Source organism: Salvelinus fontinalis, unplaced genomic scaffold, assembly GCF_029448725.1.
Source record: "Salvelinus fontinalis isolate EN_2023a unplaced genomic scaffold, ASM2944872v1 scaffold_0036, whole genome shotgun sequence".
NCBI lineage: Eukaryota > Metazoa > Chordata > Actinopteri > Salmoniformes > Salmonidae > Salvelinus > Salvelinus fontinalis.
Window position 1 is genome coordinate 447,486 of NW_026600245.1, and position 13,930 is coordinate 461,415.

Consider the following 13,930-nt stretch of genomic DNA (forward strand, 5'->3'; position numbering starts at 1 on the left):
CCAAGAAACAACTTCATCAGATGACAGATCATCAGATGTCTTATAACATGTTATACAATAAATCTATGTTTTTTTCGAAAAATGTGCATATTTCAGGTATAAATCATAGTTTTACATTGCAGCTACCATCACAAATAGCACCGAAGCAGCCAGAATAATTACAGAGAGCAACGTGAAATTCCTAAATACTCATCATAAAACATTTATGAAAAATACATGGTGTACAGCAAATGAAAGACAAACATCTTGTGAATCCAGCCAATATTTCAGATTTTTTAAGTGTTTTACAGCGAAAACACAATTAGCATTATATTAGCTTACCACAATAGCCAAAAACACAACCCATTTATCAGCATCAAAAGTTAGAGATCGCAAAAAAAACAGCAAAAGATATATAATTTTTCACTAACCTTGACAAGCTTCATCAGATGACAGTCCTATAACATCAGGTTATACAATACACTTATGTTTTGTTCCAAAATGTGCATATTTAGAGCTGAAATCCGTGGTTATACATTGTGAAAACGTAGCAACTTTTTTCCAGAATCTCCGGATATATTTCTGACACTCACCTATTCTGACCAAATAACTCATCATAAACTTTACTAAAAAATACATGGTGTACAGCAAATGATAGATACACTAGTTCTTAATGCAATCACCGTGTTAGAATTCTAAAAATAACTTTAGTACGACATACAGCTTACGTTATAGCGAGACAGCGCCCAAAATCTGAGCGGAAAATAATACTAAACATTTGACAGAAATACGAAATAACATCATAAATGGGTCCTACTTTTGCTGAGCTTCCATCAGAATCTTGTACAAGGGGTCCTTTGTCCAGAATAATCGTTGTTTGGATTTAGAATGTCCTCTTCGTCTGTCGAATTAGCAACCAAAGCTAGCCAAGTGGTGCGAAGCTGTCCATCGTCACCAAACGCAGAGAACGGAACACGCCCGATAAACTTTCAATAATCTGAAAAAACATACTTTACGATGATATTATCACATTTATCAAATAAAATCAAAGCCAGAGATATTAGCCGTCTATAACGAAAGCTTTTCAGAAGGCAATCCAGAGTTCCTTCCCGCGCCTTGCTGAACAAAGGAAATTGGGGTCATGTCATTCCAAGAGCTCTCTTTTGACCTCAGATAAAGCTAGACACCCCATTCCACCTCTCACTGCCTATTGACATCTAGTGGAAGGCGTATGAAGTGCATGTAAAGCCATAGATTTCAAGCAAATGAATAGCGAGGCCCTGGAACAGAGCCTCGATTTCAGATTTTCCACTTCCTGTCAGGAAGTTTGCTGCAAAATGAGTTCTGTTTTACTCACAGATATAATTCAAACGGTTTTAGAAACTTGAGAGTGTTTTCTATCCAATAGTAATAATAATTGTACAATAATAAATATTGTACGAGCAAGAATAGAGTAGGAGGTCGTTTAAATTGGGCACGATTTTTTCCCAAAGTAAAAACAGCGCCCTCTATCCCAAACAGGTTTTAAGCTGTTAATACGAATCGAAAGGAGTTTCCAATATCCTAATTTCTTAAAGTATTTCTGGTGATAGCAATACACAAGCTAGGTCTATTTGAAACATTGCCATCCCATGGCAGCATTTACCAGCCACCACGTTATGAAGCTTTAAAACCACATAAAAAATATTTAAAACACAATTCTATTTTTTGCCCAAAGTTAAGATATAAATCATTAAGATATAAATTTTAAGATATAAATTATAGCCTCTTTGTGGGCTATACTCGGCCTTGTCTCAGGATTGTAAGTTGGTGGTTGAAGATACCCCTCTAGTGGTGCGGGGGCTGTGCTTTGGCAAAGTGGGTGGGGTTTTATCCTTCCTGTTTGGCCCTGTCCGGGGGTATCATCGGATGGGGCCACAGTGTCTCCTGACCCCTCCTGTCTCAGCCTCCAGTATTTATGCTGCAGTAGTTTATGTGTCGGGGGGCTAGGGTCAGTTGGTTATATCTGGAGTACTTCTCCTGTCTTATCCAGTGTCCTGTGTGAATTTAAGTATGCTCTCTCTAATTCTCTCCTTCTCTCTTTCTTTCTCTCTGTCAGAGGACCTGAGCCCTAGGACCATGCGTCAGGACGACCGGGCATGATGACTCCTTGCTGTCCCCAGTCCACCTGGCCTTGCTGCTGTTCCAGTTTCAACTGTTCTGCGTGCGGTTATGGAACCCTGAGCTGTCCACCGGACGTGCTACATGTCCCAGACCTGCTGTTTTCAACTCTTAATGATCGGCTATGAAAAGCCAACTGACATTTATTCCTGATTATTATTTGACCATGCTGGTCATTTATGAACATTTTGAACATCTTGGCCATGTTCTGTTATAATCTCCACCCGGCACAGCCAGAAGAGGACTGGCCACCCCTCATAGCCTGGTTCCTCTCTAGATTTCTTCCTAGGCTTTGGCCTTTCTAGGGAGTTTTTCCCAGCCACCGTGCTTCTACACCTGCATTGCTTGCTGTTTGGGGTGTTAGGCTGGGTTTCTGTACAGCACTTCGAGATATTAGCTGATGTACGAAGGGCTATATAAAATAAACTTGATTTGATTTAAACTTGATTCAAACTGAACATAATTCATGCTGGTTATTATTTTACGCTATTTTAGTTTGTGAGTCAAAGATAGTTTTGGAATAGTTTTCATTTTTCAAACAGGTTTGCTATTTCATTTCAGTTTACTAAATAATTTCCCCCTAATTACTTATTCTATAATACGCATGGAGGTTTCCCCTATCAATCAGTCATAGGTACTGGTGACAAAGAGCCCTGTAACCTAGCTGGGACTGGGACAGACGGAACACTTTTGTGGTAACAGACAGGGGCAATTTGTAATCAAATCTAATTCCCAGGAATGGGGTTCATATGAACCACAGAGACTGTGTTTGGGATAATAACATGGCAATGTCCAACCCTGCTTGTTCCCTCGACTCCGCTACCAACCACCAATCTCCAGCAGGGCCCTTTACCTGTATCACTAGACACTTCATAGTGAGCTACAGGTAGGAATTAGCAATGATTTCAAATACTGAGCCACCTATGGGAGGGGTAACCCTTTGTGGACAAATCTCTCAACGTATTACTGCTACCCTGGGGAGATTGATATACCCCTTTTTTGGGGAAATTTTATATATGACTGCTTCTGCTCAGTGTTTGAGATCAACTGACACTCTTTACCATGGCACTTTGAGATTCATTTTAAACTGCAAAACCCTTACGCACCACTGCACTTTGCATACCAGGGTTGGCTGGCCTTCTCTAGTCACTCGTAGGCTCAGTCACTGGCATACTTTTATTTACAAAGCCATTTTGGGTTTACTACCTTTTTATTTGGGCATTTTTATTGTTCAGAAATGTGGTGGGTACTCTCTTCGTTCACTGGACTTTATCCTGCTAACTGTTTCAAATGTCCAAACTGAATTTCGTAAAAAGGCTTTTATGTACTCTGCGCCATCGTCTTGGAACACCTTACAAAATACTTTTAAACTGGAAGAACTTGTCCCGATTGGTGTTTTTAAATCACTGATGAAAGATTTTGAGGCTGATTCCCTGACCTGTCAATGTTTTTAATTTGCTGTTTTTGATTTTGTTATACTCTTGTCAATTCAATGGTTTTTACTAGATTATTTGTAGTTTTTCATATTGTCTGTCTGTAATTTTTGTAATGACTTGGTGCTGCCTATCTTGGCCAGGACGCTCTTGAAAAAGAGATTTTAAATCTCAAATGAGCCCTTCCTGGTTAAATAAAGGTTAAATAAAAATAAAATAAAAATTGAACACTGGCTGCTAACCTCGCCGGATGTGGCAGTGCTTGCCAACTATTACAGACTACAAAGGGAAGCACAGCCCAGTGACACGAGCCTACCAGACGAGCTAAATTAATTCTATGCTCGCTTCGAGGAAAGTAACACTGAAACATGTATGAGAGCATCAGCTGTTCCGGGCGACTTTGTGATCACGCTCTCCGCAGCCGATGTGAGTAAGACCTTTAAACAGGTTAACATTCACAAGGCCACAGGGCCAGACGGATTACCAGGACGTGTACTCCAATGCGCTGACCAACTGGCAAGGGTCTTCACTGACATTTTCATCCCCTGCCTGAGTCTGTAATACCAACATGTTTCAAGCAGACCACCATAGTCCCTGTGCCCAAGAACACTAAGGTAATCTGCCTAAATGACTACCGACCCGTAGCACTCACATCTGTAGCCATGAAGTGCTTTGAAAGGCTGGTCGTGGCTCACATTATCCCAGAAACCCTAGACCCACTCTAATTTGCATACTGCCCCAACAGATCCACAAATTATGCAATCTCTATTGCACTGCACACTGCCCTTTCCCACCTGGACAAAAGGAACACCCATGTGAAAATACTATTCATCGACTACAGCTCAGCGTTCAACACCATAGTACCCTCAAAGCTCATCACTAAGCTAAGGACCCTGGGACTAAACACTGAGCACGCCCCCATTCTCATCAAAGGGGCTGTAGTTGAGCAGTTGAAAGCTTCAAGTTCCTTGGTATCCACATCATTGGTGTCCACATTATAGGCTTAGTTAACTGGTGAACTGTTGAAATCATGGAAACATAATGACGATTCTAATTCTAGATTTGGAATAGAATGTGCAGCACCTTGAATATATCGTTGTTTGACTACCAATTAATAAACCAGGGAGGAATTACTGACAGAGTAGGAGCGTGGTGGAGACATCCAAGAGAGGGAAATCAGGAAGGGAAATGACAGCAAGTAGTGCAGACGAAAGGGATAACAAGTTCGTGAAGCAACAGATGTGCTGGAATGAGAACAATATAGATGGAATGAGAACAATATAGATGGATTTTTTTTTTTTTCACCTTTATTTAACCAGGTAGGCTAGTTGAGAACAAGTTCTCATTTGCAACTGCGACCTGGCCAAGATAAAGAGAACAATATGAGAACAATAAAGATGCTACTTTGAGAACACAAACTCTCACATCTTTCACAGCACAGAGCGAGGGAGTCCAGGGGATGACTGGAGGAGCAATGGAGGAAGCATTGTGGGATTCTCTTGGCGTGAGTACAGTTGGTGAGACTGAGTGGACAATGGTGAAGAACAGTGACTCTGTACAGTTGTTGAGACTGAGTGGACAATGGTGAAGAACAGTGACTCTGTACAGTTGTTGAGACTGAGTGGACGATGGTGAAGAACAGGAGTGAAAAGGGCTAAAGTTGGTAATGAACAGCAGTTTAGGGTCGGAGTGGGAATCATCAGCAAGGATGTTTTTGTGGGTGACCTGTTAACGGTCTCAAAGACGGTGAAGGATGAATTGGGTAAAGTGGAATCGGTTCGAGTGACCAGGGGCGGTATGAAACTGATTGTGTGTCAACAGAGCAAAAGGAGAAAGCTTTGTGTGGTTTAGGTTAAACATTTCAGGTAGACGCACGTTGATTAAAATGAATGATAGACGGAAGGTTTTACTGTGGTTTGGTGAAGTTTATTTTATTTTTTATTTTTATTTTACCGTTATTTTACCAGGTAAGTTGACTGAGAACACGTTCTCATTTGCAGCAACGACCTGGGGAATAGTTACAGGGGAGAGGAGGGGGATGAATGAGCCAATTGTAAACTGGGGATTATTAGGTGACCATGATGGTTTGAGGGCCAGATTGGAATTTAGCCAGGACACCGGGGTTAACACCCCTACTCTTACGATAAGTGCCATGGGATCTTTAATGACCTCAGAGAGTCAGGACACCCGTTTAACGTCCCATCCGAAAGACGGCACCCTATACAGGACAGTGTCCCCAATCACTGCCCTGGGGCATTGGGATATTGTTTAGACCAGAGGAAAGAGTGCCTCCTACTGGCCCTCCAACACCACTTCCAGCAGCATCTGGTCTCCCATCCAGGGACTGACCAGGACCAATCCTGCTTAGCTTCAGAAGCAAGCCAGCAGTGGTATGCAGGGTGGTATGCTGCTGGCTAGTGCCTCTCCCATCTTATGTAAAACCTGGGTAAGTGAGATATACAGAAGCCGCTGCAGTTTGGACATGTGGCAAGTGTTTGTCGAAGGAATAAATATGTCGTAGTCAGCTGAAGCATGTTGTAATTGTGATGGGAATCACGTTCCCAAGTTCCCGGAGTGCCCTGTACGGATGAAGGATGTCACAGTAGCTAGGACAATCAGGCCTGCATCCAGCAGGTGTCCTATGTGGACAACTCCTGCATCCAGCAGGTGTCCTATGTGGATGCAGTGAAAATAGCTGAAGGAGTAGAGAGGAGAAGGTAGTTCATGTCCCACAGTCTGCAGTGAAGCCATGCAGGAGAAGGATCCCAACAAACTAATAGTGAACAATGTGGACTTTGTTGTGTTTATAGAGCAAGTGATAAATTGCATTAATAAATTATTAGTAACCTTCGTCCAAAACTAGCAGTTTCCGCATTAGCTTAGAGGAGTTTCTACAACAAAATTACGTTTGCATTTTCCTCACTGCAGCAGTGATAAATTGTGTTAATAATAAACTAATAAAACATCTAAGAAGCTAGACATCATTGTGAAGGCGACATATAGATTTCTGGATCTCCAGGACTTCAGACGAAATGTTACAGGGAGTACTGAATGAAGACGTTCCCCCCTCCCAGGTTCCTGAACCTGTGTAGGGATCTGAAAAGTACAATTTTTGTTTGAAAATCAGGGTAGTGGAGTGAATTTGGGTCGTGTTTATTTTTTATTTTACGTAATTAGTATGATTTGTTAATCCCAATTTTTTTGTGTTTTGGTTATTTTTTACAACCCCGTACAGTTGGTGGCAGCAATACACCTGATGAGTGTAGTCTGACAATAAACCTCAGAGAAGAAGACATGGTAGGAACCAAAGTGTTGGTCAGTGTTTCCAGTTGACCCTAATTAGATGTTACATTACATGTTGTTTTCGTACTTCATGTTGCCGGCTAGCTAGCTAACATATTCATACTTCGCTTACTCCTCTCTGATAAGATACCGCTGCACAAACATGATTATCTAGGCCTACACCAGCACTGGTACCAGGCAGTATTAGCTAGCTACGTTTGCTCTGACTCTTAATACATTTAGCAAGCTAGCTAGCCCGCTAACTAGCGATTAACAGCTAGCATTATTTGAGCAACACCTTGCTAAGAAAAGACAATCTTTCGCCTTTAATGTAACGGCATGAAAAGAATTGCCAGAATATTATACAATGACTTATCAACAGCTCTAAAAATTTGACCCCAACAGGAAATCTACACTGGCAGTTATAGAAAGACCCATTTACTATATAACCATTGATTCTTGAAGAATATAACTTATAAATTCCTCAAATGTATCACCCCTACCAGAAACCAAACATAAGCTCGTATAACGCCACTGTTTGTAAACAAATACTATATGGCTGAGGAGTAGGGTCAATCCAAGCGTTCTGACCTCACAATGACAGTAAAGCACCCAAGCTAACTGGCTAACAGTGGATAGCTTGCTAGACACAAATCAGAGAAAACCTCACTCTTACCATTTTACTTGCCCTAGCAGAGTTGGTTAGGCTGTTTTCATGTTATCCAGGGTGTTGGTGACAAACTGTGCTGCTGGCAACAATTTAATTAGATTTTTTTGCAGATGTTTACTGACACCGGCCATATTCAACGGGTGTTGAGCGTTATTAAATACATCAGTTATTCTGCGCTACAATCAAGTCAATAAATATTGGGTAGTTAGTTACTATACTGGCAAGTTGGATGTATAAGTAGCCAACTAACGTTAGGTAGCTAGCTCACATACTGGTACATACTGCTGTAAAGATATGCTATGCATCAAAACCATCTTATTGCTAAGTTCACCGTTTGAACCATTGGATGTCTTAAGATGCGTTTGGGAAACCGGGACCAGATATCCAGTTTCCTCCTCTTCTTAATTTTTCGACGTGATAGTCATCTCCACCTCCTCTTCTTTCACTGAAACTTCGTCGGCCTCTTCTTTAACTGAAACGTCTTTCTCTTCTTCTTTCACTGTAACTGCCTCACCTTCTACCTGTTTTTATATAGTAACATCCTCCTCTTTCACTCTGAACGCGTCTTCCTCTTCTTTCTCTGTAACGTCTTTCTCTTCGTCTTTCACTGTAACAGCCTCACCCTCTACTTGTTTTTATATTGTAACAGCCTCCTCTTCCCCCTCCTCTTTCACGAGAGCTTCTTTCTCCATCCAGCAGACCTTCTCTTCTTCAGCAGGAACCGGGTTAAGTTTGAGACTGGAGCTATGAGGCATGTACTGAAGTCGCTAAGCGGTATAATTCAAAGGAGTGTCACTTTATTAGCAGCACGTGATCAATGACGTCTGAAGATTCATTTCGTCGAACACCTGATTGGTTTGGTATTGGGCTTGTTCGACATTGCAGCCGACAGTGCAGGTGGCTGCTGACTGCTGACTGACTAATTTACAAATCCCCTTGCATCATAAATAACTTCTCATTATTATTTATAAATCAGTCAGCCAGTCACCGTTTACCCACAACGCAGCATGGATTTGATGCTCTCGAACACGGCCAGTGGTTTAATATATGACATAATGGCTACGCTGCTACGGCGTGTGACTTCATCTTTAAAAATGTGACTGTTCTAAATTCTGTGTCGCTCAGCCTTGAGTAACGAACCTATTTTTTGACACAATTGGCTCGAAAGCATCAATGCTTCGGGAAGCTTTATTTCCCCATCACTACTTTTCAGCATGTTTTCTGTGAATTAGACTACGGGAGTTTTAAAAAAAACTTTTTCCACCTTGGCTTACTGTTAGTTGGGTTCTGCCTGGTCTCCGGTAGTTGGTCTCGCTGACCATAACCGTGCTGGTTGGCTACGCTGGTTAGGCTAATAGCTAGTTGGCCAAATAGCTAACGTTAGCTGGCTGGCTAAGATAACTGCATATAGCTAATGTTAGCTGGCTGGCCAAGATAACTGCATATAGCTAATCCTGCTGGCTGGCTAAGATAAGTGCATATAGCTAATCCTGCTGGCTGGCTAAGATAACTGCATATAGCTAACATTATTTGATTTTTGGTTAGATGGTGTTATGCATTTCCAAAACTGTGGTTTACTTTAATCACTCAAGTCATGAGCGCAAATGATTGGTTTAATTTAAAGTTATACATTTTAAGGTATTTCTGTTATAGTTTACATTATAGGGAATAGGCTGGTCCTGCATATTACTTCACACCTGACTTTGACATTCTTCTAAATTCTGATTGGTTTAATGTAATAACTCCAAAAATAGAACTGTGAGGTGTTTCTTTGCATTGGACATTTTTTTATATTTTATTAGATATTTTATAAACAATACAAAACATACACATACAAACAACAACATCATACAAACATTAACTACATCACACCTGCCCAGACCCACTAGAACACACCTCCATCTCCATTAAAAGTTCTTGTCAATAGGGGGTGCTGTTAGCACTTTGTAATAATTAAGTTCCCAAATTAAACTGCCTCGTACTCAATTCTTGCTCGTACAATATGCATATTATTATTACTATTGGATAGAAAACACTCTCTAGTTTCTAAAACCGTTTGAATTATATCTGTGAGTGAAACAGAACAAGACTTAGAGCAATTTTCCTATGTGGATGTGAGAATGCAGAATTCTGCAAGCTGCTCTGAGATCTGTTCATAAATCTGCCTGTCTTCTATTGGTTGACATGCACTGCATACGCCTTCCCCTGGATGTTAGTGAATAGTGAGAGTTGAAATGGAGTCTCTACGCAGATCTGAAAGGTTATAAATAGCTTGGCAAGGAAGTGTCTGTTCTTTTACATTTACATTTACATTTAAGTCATTTAGCAGACGCTCTTATCCAGAGCGACTTACAAATTGGTGCATTCACCTTATGACATCCAGTGGACATCCCTCTTCGCTCTGACGCACAGAGGACCTTGGCATATCGTACTAGAACCTTCGGTTATAGCTCTTAGAATTATCCGGCTGTGTTTTTATTCGATATAGGCTTTAAAGACATCATAATGTTGTTATTTTAAACCGAATTATATCAGTTTATGTCAGTATATTGCGATTTTCGGGTATTTATTTTTGTGGCGTTCTAGGTAGTTGGGTATCTCTGGCTCACATGCTAATGTTTACTGCTAATTGCAACGTTGAAGACGACATTCTACAACCGAGCAACGATTCTTTTGGACAAAGGACACCTTTCCCAAGATTCTGATGGGAGTTCATCAAAAAGTAAGAACTATTTATGCTGTTAATTTGTTGTTCTGTTGAAATATTTTAAATGCATAAGCCGCCATTAATTTCAGTGCAGCCTCGCTTTAACGCACGCTGTATGTTGTAGTAACGTTAATTTTAAAAATGTAACACAGCGATTGCATTAAGAACTAATTTATCTTTCATTTGCTGTCCAGCCTGTATTTTTTAGTCAAGTTTAGGATTAGTTACTGATTAGAATAGGTGCCTCTCCCAAGATTTCTCCCGACATTTTCTTGGCAGCTTGGCTACTTTTCTCATTGTATAACCACGATTTGTGCCGCTAAATATGCACATTTTCGAACAAACTCTATATGCATTGTGTAATATGATGCTATAGGACTGTCATCTGAAGAATTCTGAGCAGGTCAGTGAAAAGATTTATATATTTTGGTGGTTTATACGTTATCGCTATTTTTGGCTTGAATCAATGCTGTTGTGTGTTTGCTATTGTGGTAAGCTAATATAAAGCTATATTGTATTTTCGCTGTAAAACACTTAGCAAATCTAAAATATTGGCTGGATTCACAAGATCTGTGTCTTTCATTTGCTGTACGCTGTGTATTTTTAAGAAATGTTTTATGACGAGTATTTAGGTAATACACGATGGTCTCTGTAGTTATTCTAGTTGCTTTGGTGAGAGTTGTGATGGTGGCTGCAATGGTAAACTATGATTTATACCTGAAATATGCACATTTTTCTAACAAAACATATGCTATACAATAAATATGTTATCAGACTGTCATCTGATGAAGTTGGTTCTTGGTTAGTGGCTATTTATATATTTATTTGGTCGAATTTGTGATAGCTACTGATGCAGTAAAAAAATGGTGGAGTAAAAAAAGTAGTGTCTTTTGCTAACGTGGTTAGCTAATAGATTTACATATTGTGTCTTCCCTGTAAAACATTTTAAAAATCAGAAATGATGGCTGGATTCACAAGATGTGTATCTTTCATCTGGTGTCTTGGATTAGTGATTTAATGATATTTAGATGCTAGTATTTACTTGTGACGCTATGCTAGGCTATGCTAGTCAGCTTTTTTACTGATGGGGGTGCTCCCGGATCCGGGTTTGGGAGAACATCCCACCTGTTCAGACCCACTAGAACACACCTCCATCTCCATTAACTACATCACACCTGCCCAGACCCACTAGAACACACCTCCATCTCCATTAATCCCTTAACTACATCACACCTGCCCAGACCCACTAGAACACACCTCCATCTCCATTAATCCCTTACCTACATCACACCTGTCCAGACCCACTAGAACACACCTCCATCTCAAGTGCCCGCATCAGCACCATTTTATTTCTCTCCGTCACTTTAAACTTTTGGATAATAAAGCATTTGACCTTTGTTTTGAATTAACAACAGAGGATTGGTTGATTTCCAGGTTTTAATTAAGTATAATATTTAAGATGATTGACGAGAAAAGTATCTTCCAACTCTGGGGTATCTCACTGCACCCTCAAATGCCATGTTTTGAAATAAACAGACAGACTGATTAAAAATAATTTTACATTGTATAACTGTACTTCTGACAGACAACTTTCTAACTCCGCCCATAACTTTATGAAGTCATAACATTCCCAGAAGGATTATTGAGTCATTGTTAGTTTTACACTGAAGACATGACTCTGCCGTTGTGCTGTAGAATTTGTGAATTTTGTCTCTTGTATAATAAGGGACTATTATTTGTCCCAACATCACAGGCCACAGACTTTGATGCAGTTAAAGACTTCCAAAAGTGTTTCTGCAGTTTAAGATCAACTGAGTTTTAATTAATGGGATTTCTCCCTGTGCACCTGCCAATGTTAATCCTTTGAACGAGACAAGTTACCAGACAGGACATATTGCTAATGTTCTTCCCATTAATAACCTGAATGACAATTAACTTGTGGGCGGGGGTGGTGATGACGGCCTATTGGATGACGCCGTCCATGGGATTCCCCCAAAAAGAAGACGCTCTGGATTGATCACTGGAGTCAGATGTGAAGGAGGAGGTTGATCATCAGGAGTCAGATGTGAAGGAGGAGGTTGATCATCAGGAGTCAGATGTGAAGGAGGAGGTTGATCATCAGGAGTGTCGTGTCTTTGACTATGCCAGATTGATTGCTATGACATGCTATTCTATAAAATAATTTCTCCGGTATCAATATTACCTGATTGAACTAACCATGTAAATATTAATTAACTAGAGAGGGACACCACGAAAGAATATTTATAGAGCTGTTATCTTTCGAATAAACTCTTAAAGATTTTGTAATATTTTACTAAATAACAGTCACATTAATCGTCATTTTATTCAGTCTCATCTGAAAGTTGTAAGTCCTTGATTATCTGCAAGAATCCTGGCTAACAAGTTGAATCAGCAATACAAAATTGGGTTTAATTATTTATTTACTAAATACCTAACTAATCACACAGAAACACATATACACAATTAAATCATAACTTGATCACAAATTACGTCATACAGAAAAACGTCCCTAGCGGGCAGAATCGATATGACAGCTTGTTACACAAAGGAAAGGGGGGGGGGGGGGGGAGTCCTAGTGAAAGCGCGGGAGACTTGAGCATAGGCGAGCTGTGCTATCGTAAATCTTATCTTATTCATTCTAAATTACCGCCATTTGAAGAGGAAAATGCAATGAATATTTACTCTGAGCTGCGCTTCAGTAGGTTGGTGGTAGATGGCCTGTGTCGCCAACCCGAGTCCTCTGTCCTTTGAAGAAGTCTCTGGTAGTCACGGGAACACGTTGTGGGTATTAGACATGGTACTTGGACTGTCCTTCCGAACCTGCGTTTAGCTGTTGCTAACTCCAAGGCTAGGAGATATCACTTCTGTAGTGAATACGAGTTCAAAGTTCATACCATTCACAGTCAAAGTCCATGCTGATGTTGGCTTCATCTATAGTGATTATCTGAACCATTCTGACCCTGGATCGTCATCCTAGAGTACCCGGAACAGGAAGTTATATTCTTGTCTATGGCTTTATATAGTGGAGGGAGAGGGGTGTGTCTGAAAAGTCTATTACCCAGGTCTCTTCACAGGGGCGGGCCCCTGGTTGAGCAGAAGCCAAATTTATGAAAACACAGATCTCTCATTTGGAAGGTAAAATTACATTTCACCTCTTCACAAACAATGTCATATTCAAACATTTGAATTAAACAACAATTCCATGTGAATCCGATACCTCTGACGTTTAGACTTTTCACAGTAGCGTTTATGTCATTCTATCATTGATGAGAATGTGTCAGAGGGCAACCGAACTGACATAATATGCCTTAAGTACCACCGCATATGTACAGTTGGTTGGATTACCAGAATATAGTTCATTTCCCCCAACTTCTGATGTTACCCAGAATCTCTATGTTAACCCATGGGTTTCCTTATGTCACATCAGTTATAGTGGGGAGAGAGAAAAAGGAGGAAAGAGGTATTTATGACTGTCGTAAACCTACCCCCAACCCAAAGTCATGACAGGAGTCAGATGTGAAGGAGGAGGTTGATCATCAGGAGTCAGATGTGAAGGAGGAGGTTGATCATCAGGAGTCAGATGTGAAGGAGGAGGTTGATCATCAGGAGTCAGATGTGAAGGAGGTGGTTGATCATCAGTGAACCTCTAGGATTGTGACTGGGCTGGCATTTCCACTT